General features: G+C 47.0%; 1 protein-coding gene across 12 annotated transcripts in view; it reads left to right on the plus strand.

Moving 5' to 3' along the window:
- AGAP1 (ArfGAP with GTPase domain, ankyrin repeat and PH domain 1) overlaps window positions 1–15,958 on the plus strand; it is a 636,895-nt gene that overhangs the window by 436,106 nt on the left and 184,831 nt on the right. The window lies entirely within an intron of this gene.

Here is a 15,958-nt window from a genome sequence, read left to right on the forward strand (position 1 = left end):
GGCAGACAGGGCAACTGGCTTACCCAGGGTCACGTGACAGAAGTGGCAGCGCTGAGAAATAAGATCTGATTTTATCTCCCCAATCACACTGTCCTGCGTGGCGTGGCCCACACTCTTCCACCACTAGTGCACATTTTATATCATTAGGGTGAATTCAGTCTCCTTGTCTGTTTTCCAGAATTCCTGGTGTACCCTCTAAATTCTGGAGTCCCCTTTGTAATCCTTCAGTTTTCAAATTCCTTCGGCATTATTATTATTGTTATTATTTTGACAAGTGTATCCAGCTTTTTGGGGAACAAGCATGCACGTTGGAAACAATCTCGCCGTCTGTGTGGAGCGTGAATGACGCAGCGCCGAGGGCACCCTGGTGGCTGCAGCAGGGTTTGCCTGTGGCGTTTTGTCTCTGGCCTGTTCACCGGTATTTAAAGGAATTCCCACTGTTGTATGTAATCTATCAGATGGGGTTTTAGAGTAATCTTAGCATAATTTGTTCTAATTAAAAGATTCAGCATCAGGTCTTCCCTGTAGACCCACCAGCTGCTGCAGCAGGACGTTTGCTTTGGGTAAACATCATCCTTATTTCTAGTGGCTCCGCAGACGCCACCAAGCAGAAGCCTTAAAGGAAGACATCTCCAAACCAAGCCGGGAGATGCGGAGTCAGCGAGGTAGCTCCACATCATAGCGGTGCGGGTCTGGAAAAGCCTGTGACTTGGAGCAGACACACACAGCGTCACGCGGCTGCCCAGGCTGGCCCATTCCCATCCCAGCGCCGGGGCTTGCTCCTTCCCTCAAAAGAAGGCGCTTTGTTAGATAGCAAAGGTCTGCCTGCAGCTTCTTCAAGGGCTCTCTAAGACTCTCTGCCTCATCTGGAATCACGATGATAACCCTGAAAACCCCAAACGAGGTTTGAAGTTATGATAAATTAACCGTCTACAGTTTACTCTCTTCGTAACCATTGCATGTCCCAGTGGGCCTGGTAGTCAGCCTTTCATCAGCCCTGTGTGTGCTGCAGCTGAAGCCCTGCCACCTGCCAGCCAGGCAGCCTAGGATGAGCCTCCGTACCTCCATGAGCCTCCATTTTCTTATCTGTTCGATGGACACGTTCTCCCCTCCCTTACATAGAAGTTAGGCATGTGCCACAACACAGGACAGTAGGCTCTTCGTGACTGAAGAACCACTGTTAATCATGGTTCCTTTAGGAGGAGCAGAGAGTTCACATACTCATTTCATTATCAAATACTTTAAAATATGTATTATCAATTAGTGTTACTATTTGATAAGGTTTCATTCTGTGGCTGCCATCTCGTGAAGGTGTTCTTGCATAGGGCCACGTTTGAGGGCGTGGGGAGATGCACGCTGGGCCTTCTGGAGCCAGGTGCACAGGTGACACGGACAAGGCCTTGCCTTACCAAGCAGCCTCTGCTGAGTGAGAGTAGTCTAGGTGCCAATAATACAGGTCTTTAAGTATTCATCTAAAATTCATCCTACACAGATTTTCCTTTTGCACACTTACCTGTTTGATAAAGACTCACTAGGTAACTTTCCCTCTACTGAATAGCTCTTTCTGTTGAGCTGTACGTATGTGCAGTGGGCGTTTCCACACCGCAACATCGTGAGACACTGCTTTCCAGAGCCTCCGTTTGGTTGGAAGTCTCTTTCCATGGAAGTGGGCTGCATTGTCTGCACGCATGCATTTGTACAGTACCCATGTGAGACTAAAGTCGCCTACGTTTGAATGCCAGTTTTTTATTCACAAAGCAATTTCTATAATATTAACACACGTGGGTGTCCATTAAAGCCAGTATGCTCCCTGACCTCATAAATCTTGAACCCTGAACATAGAAGATAAGAAACAAGCAAGCGGATGCCCCAGGTGTCAGCCTGCTGAGGGACATGGAAGGAGAGCTGTAGGGAGAGCCCAGGGCTGAAGTTGTGCAGGTCGTTTAAGGATTGATAGAGTTGATCAAGGAAAGCTTCCCAAAGAAAATCAAACTTGAGCAATGCTTAAAGAACCAGATGGATTTTTTTGTGCAAAACAGCAGGAGGAAGTTATTATAAGCATTGGGGCACTTCGGACAAAGACCCAGAGAGGAGGAAAAGGGAAGATGGAATAGCCACGAGCTGCAGTGAAGTGAAAGGTGATAGTTGGGGTGCAGAAAAATGAGGAGAGACCAGAAGAGATGAGTGTTGAGAGCCCAGCACTGCCAAATTAGCATCTGATTTTCAGACTTGGGAGCTGACATTTTGCAGAGCAAGGATCCAGAAAGACAGCAGAATGGTGCACAGAAGTCTGATTCCTACAGTTTTATGGGGGTCTTGGTTGATTCCTGTATTTTCTAAGGATTTTTTTTTTTTTTTTTTTTGAGATGGAGTCTTGCTCTATTGGCAGGCTGGAGTGCAGTGGCGCGACCCCGGCTCACTGCCACCTCCGCCTCCCGGACTCAAGCAGTTCTCCTGCCTCAGGCTCCCGAGTAGCTGGGACTGCAGGCACGCGCCACCGCGCCCGGCTAATTTTTGTATTTTTAGTAGAGACGGGGTTTCACCATGTTGGCCGGGATGGTCTCGATCTCTTGACCTCATGATCTGCCTGCCTTGGCCTCCCAAAGTGCTGGGATTACAGGCATGAGCCACCGCGCCCGGCCTTTCTAAGGATTAATAGTATGTCATACCCAAAATATTTTGAAAAGGGAGACAATAATCGTAATAATAAGAGCTACAATTTATTGAGGGCTTTATGTAGATAATCTCATTTGATCCTCATAGAGTAGATCCTGTTGTTACCTGCCTTCTACAGGGGCTGCCTTTGGTACAGAAGGATTAAATGTCACTTGCTCAAAGTCACATCCTATGAGGGGCCAGGATTCAAACTCAGGTGGCCCGATTCAGCTCTCCGTCACTGCGTGTCAAGGTGTGCCTCCAGGAGCAGCAGCAGCAGCAGCCCCTGGGAACTGCTTAGAAATGTTGATCTCAGGCCCTGTCTCAGTCCCACTGAATCCAGTCCTCAGGGGATGGGACCAGGCAACCTGTGTATAGCAAGCCCTCTGGGATCACATGGCATGCTGAAGCTTGGGAACCACTGCTGTAAGTCCTCACTTCCCAAAGCCTGGTCCACGGACCAAGTGGCATCTGACAGCTCCGGGGATTTGGCTGGTGATGCAGAATTCAGGCTCCACCCAGGCCTGCTGGATGCATCCTTGCCTGTCTGCACCGAGGGCACCATCCCGGCGTCCCTCTGGTTCGCGTCATTCCCCCCTTTAGTGTGCTGCTTCGTCAAGTGGCCAGACCCCAGCAATTTTTAGTGAACACCAGGGCGCAGGATCTGATGGACAACTTCAAGAAAACGTGTTTATGAATGGATTTCAAGACCTCAGCCTTGGCATAAACATTCCCTGCAGGGCTTAGAAAATAATCACAGAAGAAACAAACATGATTAAGAGCTTTCTGTCATGCTCTTTCTTCTTAAGTTGCAGGTGATATAAGTCCCCCCTGCCCCCACTTCCTTTTTGAATGTATCTGCCCCCATCCCTAGTCTTTGGTTTGGATTTCAGAGTTGCTTACTCTGTGCTAGCAGCAGGAATGAATGGGGAGAGCCTAAGCAGCTTTGGAATACAGACGCCCGTGTTGGCAAGTGTGCCTTCCCATTGTCGTGCACTCTTACTCTAAAACATAATAATCACGGCAACATTGGGATTCACTGTTTCTCTGCCCCCCGTCCACCCTAAATTAAGACTTTGGCTCTGGAGAACTTTTCAAAGTCTCCTCTCTAGACACACCGGTCCCCCCGGGGTTTCTTCCTTTAAAGCAGCTGTGAGAAACTCCTAATTAGATAGATTCCTTTGTAGGGGCAACCTACAAAACAGGAGGTGCTGCTTAAATTACGGGAAGAAGAAAAGAATCCATTTCGTGAAATGGAATGCCCACTGCTTTATGACTATTACTGTTGTAAGGTTTCACATTTAAGTACCTGAGGTTTAAAATTAAATGTCTAATATAATTTGGCGTTGTTAACATGAGACCCGCATCTGCCCTTAGAGAAAATGCAGACAGCGCGGTTGAGGGTTTCAAATTGCCGTCTGCCGGCTTGCAAGCCGCACGGAGGATTGGATCCCTCCTCTGCAGAGCACCACGTGCTGCTGAGCGTCATTTTTTAAATGCAGAAACATATTCATCTTGAGCCTCTGCATTGAAAAAGGCCGTTCCAGGAGTACATGAAAAATTAATTTTTTTACATTTTTTCCCACTCTTCTAAGTGTTTGACAGAAGTAATTTTTGCAGCAAGAGAGAATAAAAACTGGTGGCTGTAAATTCCTGTCCTGCAACCTCTTGTGTAGATTCTTTATGGACCCAGAATTGATCTGCATGTCAGATCCTGTTGTGGTTTAAACTGTTTATCACCGTAATGGCAGTAGTGAGCCCGTGAACACCAACTTATAATCCTGGGTGAAAGAAATTGGTGTTTGCAGTCAATGAAGAGGCAGCTTTGCTTTATTGATAGATTCAGAACAATTATCTCTGCAACAACTATTGGCTGAGGGTTCTCTTGAATCTTATTGGAAGCCTGTAATTTTTTTTGATTAATCATTTCCTCCATAGGTAATTTCCTCTAGAAGCGTTAGCCACGAGTCAGCATCACTGTGGGTAGCAGGGGCCCTGGGGGGTCGTATGTGGCATACTTGGCCATCCTGTCTTACTTCAAGACAAGATGCACGTTGAGATGCATCACACCTGTCCTCAGGGCCAGAGTGCTCACCTGCCTGCCTGCCTCCTGAGTACCTGGGTGAGCCTGGCCCGGCCCTCCCCGCTGGCTCCTGCCTGGGCCAGCCTCGGCTGGTGGTCTCAGCTAATGCTGTTGCCATGGCAGCCTCGCTCCCCCAGCCCTGGACTGTCAGGTTCTTCTGATAGCTCCACCCCATCCCCGATTGCTTCAGTCCAACAGTTTATCTTCTGCCACGCTGGCTGGCCATCACTGTTAATACTGCATTTCTTCACATGACTCTTCCATGTGGCTCTTGAGCCTCACTTCCCTCGGCCTCCCCCAGGCCACCACGCGGCCTCGTCACCATCGAGCACAAACACCATGTCCATCTTCCACATGGAAGGAGTGTATCACGTGTGTGTGTATGGGTGTATGCTCTGGTCCCTGTTTCCTTCTGGCCATGTAATCATTATGTCTTTCCAGTAGACTCTGTGGTTATAAAGCAGCCGATCCTCGGTGGAAAGCATTTGAGTTTTTGCCAACTTTTAAATGTCTTTTCTCATTATAAAAATGTTCTGCACGTCGATTTTGATGATGGGGGTTCGCAACATGAGTTTCAGCTTCGGAAGCTGTCTGTCCCACACTTCCTTTCGGAGCCAATGCATTTGAACCACACTTTCCAGCAAGCATGTCCACACCATTCATCAATTTTAATCATTATAGTTGGAGCATTTTTTTTCTCTTCTTGGATGTTATACTGACAATTTTAGTGTATGACCAGCAGGCGGCGGTAATGTGATACTGCCGGTCTCTGACCTGGAAGCTTCTATGATGGGAGGGTATCAGTGAAGCGTGGTGGAGAGGAAATACATGTGTTGACAGCCTCCCCTGTCGTGACCTTCTTACCTAACACTCGTTTCCCTGGGGATCATCATCTCTGATAACTGAGCTTCCAAAAGGCTGAGAAACCAAGACCATACTTACCATTATTAGCCAAAATTCAAACCCAGATCTTTCTGATTTCAAAGCTTATAATCATTCCCCTCTGCTTTTTTTTTTTTTTTTTAAGGAGAAACGCATGCTTAGTACTAAAACATAGTATCATAAAAATTGTTTGTCTTTTGATAGCACTTGCTTTTCAAGGAAATATGTTCTAAGATGGATAGACATTTTGTCTTCTCTCACTGATGCTGAAGTTTCCTTTATCAATTCTTCCCAAATCTTGGCTGGCATTCAAAAGCGTTCCCTGGGGGTTGTCATCAACCTTCAGCTTAGCTCAGTGTTAAAGGCCCCTGGGCTCTCATCTCTCAAAGCTGGGCACTCCCTGCCTCACCGCCGGGGGGGCTGCTCGGCTCGCCAGGCTGGCCGGCCTAATTAAAAGGCTGACCCCGCTCCCTTCTGTGCTCGGAGCCTGCTTTCCTGTCTCTGCATGTGGCCGAGGAGCAGGCAGAAGCGTCCTGGGGTAACTGGACACAGGGGGTGAAAGGTGGATTTTTTTTCCTCCCAATCAGAATGTTGTAACTTTGTACTTTGTCTCCTTAGTTCCTTCCTATCAGCTATTTTCAGCAGTAGCTGCTGACCAGGGGAAACAGAGGACAGTGAAATGCTGCCCCATGATCAAAACCGAACAGGGGCAGCGCATTTCATTCCTGAAGACCAGAAATCTTCATGTTGTTGCAAGGCAAAAAAAATCTAGAAATGCTTGTAAACAGGGAGTAGAGAAGGATATTGTTGCTGGTTGCTGTAGTGCCTGGACCAGACCTCTTGGCCCTCTGGCCCTCGGCGTGTCTTCACCTATTCCAGGGGCTCCCAGCCAGGGGTGATTTTGTCTCCTTGGGACAGTTCGTGATGTCCGGAGGCATTTTTGGTTGTCACATAGGGGAGGGTGATGCTACTGGAAGCTAGTGGGTAGAAGCCACCAGGGTGCTGCTGAGTGTGCCACGGGGCAGAGACCAGCCCCCCACAGCCAAGAGTTATTCAGCCCAAAACACCAGCGGTGCCACGGTCAGGAAGCCCCGATCTGGACAATGAAAGTTTCGCTTCCTTGGCCCCTTCCAGCTGCAGTTGCTGCGTTGCACAGTAATTCAGTAAGAATCCTTCCCAAAGAAAGGAAAGCCGGTTTCTGGTTTGCAAGAGGGTCACTGCAGCCAACCCAGGGCAGTGCCTGATCCTCAGGGTGCTTTCCACACAGCTTCTCAGAGCATCTGCCTGGGGGCACGGCCGGTTCAGCGGCAGTCCTGCTGCCACCAGCGTTGACGTGATGTAACATTCATGGAACTCACTGCTTGCCAGGCACAGGCCCCCAGGAGATGAGTGCCAGAGCCTTCCCCGCTTCAGATGAGGAGATGAGTGCCAGAGCCTTCCCCCCTTCAGATGAGGAGATGAGTGCCAGAGCCTTCCCCGCTTCAGATGAGGAAGCAGGGGCAGAAGGCAGTTGGGCCTATCGCAGCAGCAGGTCGGTGGTCAAGGCTAGATTCAAACAGCCTGTGTCATAATTGTCACTAAGCTGTTCTCCTACCCACCCAACCGCCTCCAAGAACGCTGGGTGCGCAGCGTGTCCCCCTGCTGCGCGTTTGAAGACAGGGAGGGTGAGGCCATCAGATGTGTGGATGCCACAAGCTGAGACATAATCTACATTGAAATCTCCAGATTTAGAGACCACAAAATGGGTTGAAACTAACAAAGTGAAACAGAGATAAAATCTTGAATTCAGGCTCAACAAACCAACAGTACAGATAATGGAACGGGAGTACCGGACCTGGTGGGGAAGGCCTGGGTGTGGTTTGTCTGCAGAAATGCTGTCAAGACTTACATTCTGCACTAAGAGGACGAGAGAGGTTCTGAATGTCTCACTGGGCTCCGAGGATCCTTTCGGGGGCCACATTTTGAGAAAGACATCCGCACACTGGGAAGCACATGAAGCGGAGGGCCGAGATGGGGAGAGGGGCCTGAAACCCACAACACCTAGCGTGGCTGAAAACCTGGGAGGGCCGGAGGAGCCTCTCAGGAAGGCATCGTCCAATGGCTGCCCATTATATTCTTGGGGGCGAGTTTTTAAAATACTTGTTCCTGGGGCCAACCGCTAGAGATCTAGTCCATTTGGCCTGGGATGGAACCCAAGCAGTGGAATGTCCCCCAGGGGTTTCAGATGCGCAGCCAGGGTTGAGAAGCTCTTTCAGAGGGACCTGAATGATGTGTGTGAATGGTGGTCATAGGACAAAATCTGATCCTGATTCTGTATAAACCCAGAGAATTGAACTGGGAGCAATGGGTAGGATTTGCAGGAAAGACAACTTTGACACCAAGTAGTATGATGCAGTGAGACAGTTCCCAGCGACTGTTTCCAGCCTTCTCCTCTGGCATCTCTGCCTTCCTCTCCCTTGCCTGAAGGCCCTCTGCATCCTTTCCCGATGAAACTGGGGAACGTGCCCACTTCTCTCCCATGCCAAAACCCATGCCTCTCCAGCCTCTGGAGCTTCCATGTGTGATCTGTTCCTGCTTGGACATGGGGTAGGGCATCCCTTCCACCTCTGAACTCATCACCTCTCATCTTCCAAGGGACTCTGCTTCCGCGGACACCCTCTCTCCTGTCCCAGCAGTTTCTCCCAGGTATTGGATCACTCCCTTCAGCTTACATACCTGCTCGGCCATCGCTCAGCCCAACACCATGGCCCTCTGCAGTTTCCACCTCTCCTTCTATTCTCCTCCTCACCTCACATTCCAGGACACTCGTCTGTCCTCGCTGTCCCCAGCTACCACCCACATTCTCTTCAACCCTCTCCCATGTGTCATCAGCCCAGCACCCTCCAACACTGCTCTCATCCGCGTCAGTCCCAGGAGCACCCCTTCGTTCCCGTGGTAATCTTCATGGTGGGAGCCCTGCTGACTCCACATCTTGCTTGAAACCCTCTCTCCTCTGGGCTTCTCCGAAGACACACACAGGTTTTTCCTGCTGCTCTCTGGCTGCCCCCTGTGTCATCCTCCTTTACCAGCAGACCTCAGACGATAGATGTGGCCCAGAACTCAGCTCTCTCCCGTCCTCCCTGCACTCCTCTTGAAATAGGCCTGACCATTCCTCTAGACTCAGAAGATACCCAAGTTCACATCCCCAGCCATGACTCCTCTCTCCTCATTGAACGCAGGTAACCAGCTACCTGCTCGGAAGGGAGTTGGGCGGCTCATGCTCAGCATATTTGAAGAACTCCAGCTTTCATCCAGAGCATCTGTTTCTCACCCACCTTTTCACCATCTATCTTCCCAGTAGTTTAAAACACACCCAAAGCATCACTTGCACACCCTCCCTCGGCCTCACCTCACAGTCTGTTCATTTGCTTGGTTCCCTCCACTTGACCTCCAAGAATACCAGCTGGGTTTGCCCTGTACCTCCACCTCCTCTGTGTTCCCCTGGTCCTTCTGCTGCGTCGGTCCTAACTCATCTCTGGCCTGTCATTCTTACTTCCCAAAAGTCCTCTCTCTCTGCAGCCAAATTCACCTTTAAAAAAAAAAAAAAACATGAGCCAGATTGCCACTCCCCACACCCACTCCAGTGGCTTCCCACTGCCAGTGGAATAGATTCCCGATTCTTGATTTCTGGCTGACAAGGCCCCAGCTGGTCTGACCCCTGTTTCTTGACCGCCTCTCTATGGCTCCAGCCAGCGGCTTTGCTGAGATCTGGGATGAGTCATCCACCAGATAGTTCAGGCTTCCGCCCAGATGTCAGCTCCGGCATGTGTACATCACTGCAGACAGCCACTCTCCATCCCATTCTTTGTGGTTACCCAGACTTGTTTTTCTCAGCATGTATTGTGGCCTGACTTACTCTGGGCACATTCTTGTTCGACTCCTACCCAGTCACAAGTGGTCATCCTGCCCCTGCCATCTTGAATTGTTTTCCTAGCATCTGTCACTATCTGAAATGATCCTGTTTGCTTATGTGTCTTCTGCAATAATTCTAACTCCACCACAGAGAGGGGCTTCAGGGTCTTGTCTGTCTCCACTTTCTTGACTACCTGGAGCTGTGTCCATCCCATCATCACAATGTCATTGCACGGTAACTATGGTGAGTTAGTGAATGGGCACACTTGGATAGCATCCCCAAATAGGAATAGTCCAAGTGGTGGCAGGGGTGGGGTGGCTTGGTGTATTTCGTTAGATTTGCAAAATGAGCTCCAAGGATTCCGCCAGTTTTATATGATATAATCTTTTGAATTTTTAAGTATCTTAATGCTTTGCATATTGCTTTAGAAACTGGTTCTTAACAGAGAACCAGTGCTGGTGCCCCGTAAGACAGAGCATGTTGGTCACAGTGTATACAGTTTATGGCAGAAAACACTGGCAGCAGTCTCAGCAACAGTTTCTTAAATTAGTATAAGTAGTTAGAGTTGAAACTGGTTTTCCTACCTTGGATCATCTTAGCCTGTTCCTGAATCATAAGTAAAGTCAGTGGTGTAAATTAATAGGGATTATGTAGATTAGATGTATTTCACAGCAATTTAATTTCTTATGTAACTTCATTTAGTCCACAAGTATTTATTGACCACTTACTGTGGCCACCCACTGCCCTGGCCCTGGGAGTGGAGCAGGAATCCAAATGGAGTTCCCAGGTCTCTCTAGGTGCAAAAGAAGAATCAACGGATAATCACTAAGGAAACAAATTGAAATCTGCTTTGTCAGGTGGTGAAAAGTAAAATGAGGGTGAGCAGGTGCAAGGCATACGTTCGCATTCTGAAGTCAAGTCGTGCATGCATGAGTGTGCGAATTACTAAGCATGTTTTCAACTGAGACCATCACAGCAATGTATCTGTTCATCGTTCATTCCATTCATTTGACAAATACATAACTAGCGCTTTATCATATGCAGTGGTGTCCCAGGGTACGTTGGGAAGTGACCCCAGAGAAGATGGACACATCAGTTGATCCAATCCAATCAAATGCTGCCAAGAACTCAGTAGGCTAAAGGGTGTGTGGGATCCATGCAAAGGGAAGGGTGTGTGCGGCTATGGAGCTTTGTTTTCGGGGAGTAAGAAGGGCGGACACTGAAGGTGAAGCACAGAGGAAGGAAGGAGCTTTCCAGCCCGGTCTGGAAGAGTGAGGAAAAGCATTCTAAAAAGGTTTGCCCGTGATCCTGAGCCAGCAGAATGCCCTGATGGATGTGGCCCAGAACTCAGCTCTCTCCCATCCTCCCTGCACTCCTCTTGAAATAGGCCTGAGCATTCCTCTAGACTCAAGATACCCAAGCTCATATCCCCAGCCATGACTGCTCTCATCATTTCCTAGGGAAGAGAGGAATGTGATTTGAAAAGATCCCTCTTGAGTCAGCCTGGGTTATCATCTGCTGTGTAGACAGCTCATGCCAGGCTGCGTTAATCGAGAGCAGAGTGGGCTCACTGCAGACAACCCGCGATTCCCCTGGTTCCAGGAGTCCAGTAGCCACCGGTAGAGCCGTCACTGCAATTTGCATCTCGTTCTTTGGTTCCTTTCTCATTTGCTTGGCCCAATTTTTAATCAGGTCACTTCTCATTGGCCTCAAGGCAACAGTGTGTCATTAACTTACATTTTAGGCTGGGCGTGGTGGCTCACACCTGTAATCCCAGCACTTTGGGAGGCCGAGACGGGCGGATCACCTGAGGTTGGGAGTTTGAGATCAGCTTGACCAACATGGAGACACCCCGTCTCTGCTAAAAATACAAAAGTAGCCAGGCGTGGTGGCACATGCCTGTAATCCCAGCTACTCAGGAGGCTGAGGAAGGAGAATCACTTGAACCCACAGAGGTTGCAGTGAGCCGAGATCATGCCATTGCACTCCAGCCTGGGTAACAAGAGCGAAACTCTGTCTAAAAAAAAAAAAAAAACTTACCTTTTAAAAATTTCCTAGCATACAGAAGTCTAAAATTTTGTGAAATTATTTAGCATTTTATTAATTTTTTAGTCCCCATGTTTGCAGCTGCAAATTTTCAATTTCAGGGGGACTTTTTTAAAGATAGAAAGCATCTTGACTACCCTAGCTTCAAATTAGGAATAGGTAGTACAGTATAAAAAGATTTGTCAATTTGAGACCAACCTGGGCAACATGGAGAGACCCTATCTCTACTAAAAAAAAATTTCATTTAATTAGCTGGGCCTAGTGGTGTGCATCTGTAGTCCCAGCTACCCAAGAGGCACATATATTTGAAGATTTGTCAAATATATGTGCTGCTTCTCCAACTGGAAAGAAAACTTTGTGATGTTTTGTGTTCTCAACATCAGAACGTCTGATTTTATAATGTACATTTTTAAGCAATACAGGACTTTTTTTCCACATGACTTTATACAACTCTTGGGACAGGAAGATATTCACTTTGTATTTCTGTGGTTTGCTCAGTTCCACAACCTAGGAACCCAACAGGTTAAGAAGCGTCAATCATACTGCCTCCCTGGTGACTTTGTCAACTGTTGGAATAACATTGGTCAAATCTTTTTCATTTCCTCCCTCGCTTCCTTTTGTAGATTTTATAAACACATGCAAAAAGGCAAAGACCTAAAGGACTTAATTTTTTTTTTTTTTTTGAGACTGAGTTTCACTCTTGTCACCCAGGCTGGAGTGCAGTGGCACGATCTTGGCTCACTCCGAGGTTCAAGTAATTCTCCTGCCTCAGCCTCCCTAGTAGCTGGGATTACAGCCGCATGCCACTATGGCTAATTTTTGTATTTTTAGTAGAGACGGGGTTTCGCCATGTTGGCCAGGCTGGTCTCGAACTCCTGACCTCAGGTGATCCACCTGCCTCGGCCTCCCAAAGTGCTGGGATTACAGGCATGAGTCACCATGCTTGGCCACTTAAAATTTTGGGGGGTATCGAGAAGAAAGAAAGGCATGGAAGAAATGAGTGTTGGAGAAGAGTGGTGTTTAAAATGAACAAGTTGTTACAAGATGGTTATAACATGGCTAGGTCGAGAGACAGCCAGAGATGGGTGACAGAGGGTGGGGTGTGGCTGAGCAAGCCCACTGTCCAGCTTCTCCGTTAGGATTTGTATGTTGCTTTGGTTTTGCATACTTAAACTTCTTTCAATGAACATATCATGTTACATCTTGGCTTTATTATGTGACAGATAAGGTTATTAACAGAAAGTGATATTAATATTAATTATACAATGATACTAAAAATTTTATATCACACAGAAGCAGATGGTTATTTTAAATGACTTAAAATTTTACTCTTTTATATGAGAAGAAACATTTTAAACATATTTAGTTATAAATGCTATTTTAATTGCTACATTATTTCTGCAGCGGGATTTTTAAAATCTTACTACAGTTGTAGGGAAATGTTTCTATGTATATTTCAGATCCTCTTAAATTATATACTTATTTACAGGAAGCAATTATAATTACATTGAGAAAACAGAATGGGGGGCTTCAAATTATCGATAAATACATCACACTGTTCTCACACATGATCATTCCATCTGGTCATAGTTCAAGAATTCAGCTCTAGTAGGAGACTTACTCTCTGAACATTCATCAAGTTAACAACCTTACCAGTTATCTTTTTAGCTACTCTATTTTTGTGATGTTTGTAGATAAATAGTCCTTTGCTGGATTTTTAAATTATAACTGGGTAAGCATACGACTTAAGAATTATTTCCTATGCGAAATAGAATCAGAAAATTCCATCTACTTACAAATTCTTTATGTACTTCCACATTTTAAGCTTTCCAAGTTGGGAAACTCAACTTCAAACCAGCTGTTGACCCATCCTTTGTTCTATATCAAGCTTTGCATTAATGCAGAAAGTGAAATAAGTATCTCCACTCCCCAAAGTGATACATCTGAAGTCATCTGGCTGACTGTGTGTCCAGAGGCACCACGTCAGTGTCTCTTTGCCAGAGCCTTTATGGGGGTGGTACGAGGGGAACTGGAGTCTGGGGGCACGTCAGGCCCTCATCAATCAGAAGGCAGTGGCAGCGACAGCAAGACAGGCGGGTCAGGACCCCAGATGAGATTTGTGAGGCTGCGGCATCCATTCTGACCACACATTCTGGAAAAATTATCATCCTACACCACCTTCTGAAGCAGTCAAGGTTTGGGTTATTACCTGGACCGGCACCCGGCTTTTACATAGGACCTTCTCCTGGGGGACGGTGGTAACGTTGTAAACCAAAAGGTTATTGATCAAATCTTGCTAATCCAAGTTTCTGACAATTAATTTTTTAAAAAAGAAATTATTTGTCCTTTTAAAGAACTTTTTTCCTAAAATTGTGTTATGTGAAGCTTTTCATTTTTAAAATTCTTTTTTTTTTTTTTTTTTTTTTTTTTTTTTTGAGACGGAGTCTTGCTCTTTTGCTCAGGCTGGAGTGCAGTGGCGCAATCTCGGCTCAATGCAAGCTCTGTCTCCCAGGTTCCCACCATTCTCCTGCCTCAGCCTCCTGAGTAGCTGGGGCTACAGGTGCCCGCCACCGCGCCCGGCTAGTTTTTTGTATTTTTAGTAGAGATGGGGGGGTTTCACCGTGTTAGCCAGGATGGTCTCGATCTCCTGACCTCGTGATCCACCCGCCTTGGCCTCCCAATAAAATTATTTCATTACAGAAGCATGGTTAACGTGTGCGCTAGCAGAAAAGTCCCACCATTAAATGGAGGCCACAGTGCATGGCTGGAGAATAGCAGGATGTTGGTATCTGTTGCACATGTTTCAGCCTGTTTCTACAAATCTGCCTTTTTCTTCTAGCATATGGGTTAACTACCATTTCTCTTTGCTAATTTTACAATAATATCTTTGCATTTTCCCCTAATAAAAAAAAATTAAATTTTAGAAACATTTAAAATGCAGGTAAGCTTTTTGGTTTCTAAAAAACTCAGTCCTACACAAAGCTCTTAGATTCAGGAGTGGGTACCTGTATGAATCCGTTCTCACACTGCTATAAATAAACACCCAAGACTGGGTAATTTATAAAGAAAAGAGGTTTTGTTGGCTCACTGTTCCACAAGCTGTACAGGAAATGTGATGCTGGCGTCTGCTTGGCTTCCGGGGGATGCCTCAGGAAACTTACCATCATGGCAGAAGGCAGAGGGGGAGCCGGCACTTCACATGGCTGGCAGTGGTGGTGGTGGGGGCGATATGGGGGGACTTGCCGCACACTTTTAAGTGACCAGATCTCATGAGACCAACACCAAGAGGGAGCTCTGCCCCCATGATCCAGTCACCTCCCACCAAGCCCCACCGCCAGCATTGGGGATGACAATTCGACGTGAGGTCTGGGCGGAGATACAGATCCAAATTATGCATTTTTCCCCTAATTAAAAAAAAAATACATTGTAGAAACATTTAAAATGCAGATAAGCTCTTTGGTTTCTAAAAAACTCAGTCCTACACAAAGCTGTTAATTTTGGGGATGTATACCCTTCCAGTTTGTGTGTGTGTGGTTATGTGTTTATTCCCCCAAAGTGGATTGGATCATAATAGGCTTTTTTCCTTTTTTTTTTTTTTTTTTGAGACAGAGTCTTGTTCTGTCAGCCACGCTGGGGTGCAGTGGTGCGATCTCAGCTCACTGCAGCCTCTTCCTCCCAGGTTGAAGCGATACTCCTGACCTCAGGTGATCCACCTGCCTCGGCCTCCCAAAGAGCTGGGGATTCCAGGCGTGAGCCACTGTGCCCGGCCAGGCCTTTTCCACTTAAACATATAATATGTCCACTAAAATTTTCCATGTCATAGAATATTTTCATGTACTTAACAGCATTTAAAAGAAAATAAGTGTAAATAGATTAAATTTCGACACTCTCAGTGTGGAAACTAGAAACAATCTCAGTTCAGAAACTAGAAACAATCTCTGTCCAGAAGTAGGGGACTGGGGGCCCCTCCAAGGAGAGGCTGGGCAGCCATTCAAGTGCTGCTTTCTATGTAGTAGCTTGGAAAGCTGGCCATTGAAATGTCCAGGCGTCATTGTTCTAAGAACCAGCAGGGAGGCAGCACTGTGTGGTCCCGCCCCTCTGCCCAGCCAGGCATATCCCTGCCACCCCAGTGCCTTTTCACCTGCTATGCATGGGAACCCCTCCCCACCCTCGTGTCCACCAAATACCACCTTCACCGTGAGGCCTTTCTGACCCCAGTTAAAACGTGCCCATGTCCTTCTTTCCCACCTTACTTCTGCGTGCCACCAGTCACCTTCTGACAGCCTTTGTCATCTACTCCTTCCTTTCCTTTTTTAAAAATTATATATAGATATTTTACTTAACTGGTTGAAATGTGATTCCTTTTTTCTGGTTTTTATTTTGATTTCAGTAGTTTTTTG

The sequence above is a fragment of the Gorilla gorilla genome, chromosome 11, assembly GCF_029281585.2.
Source record: "Gorilla gorilla gorilla isolate KB3781 chromosome 11, NHGRI_mGorGor1-v2.1_pri, whole genome shotgun sequence".
Taxonomy (NCBI): domain Eukaryota; kingdom Metazoa; phylum Chordata; class Mammalia; order Primates; family Hominidae; genus Gorilla; species Gorilla gorilla.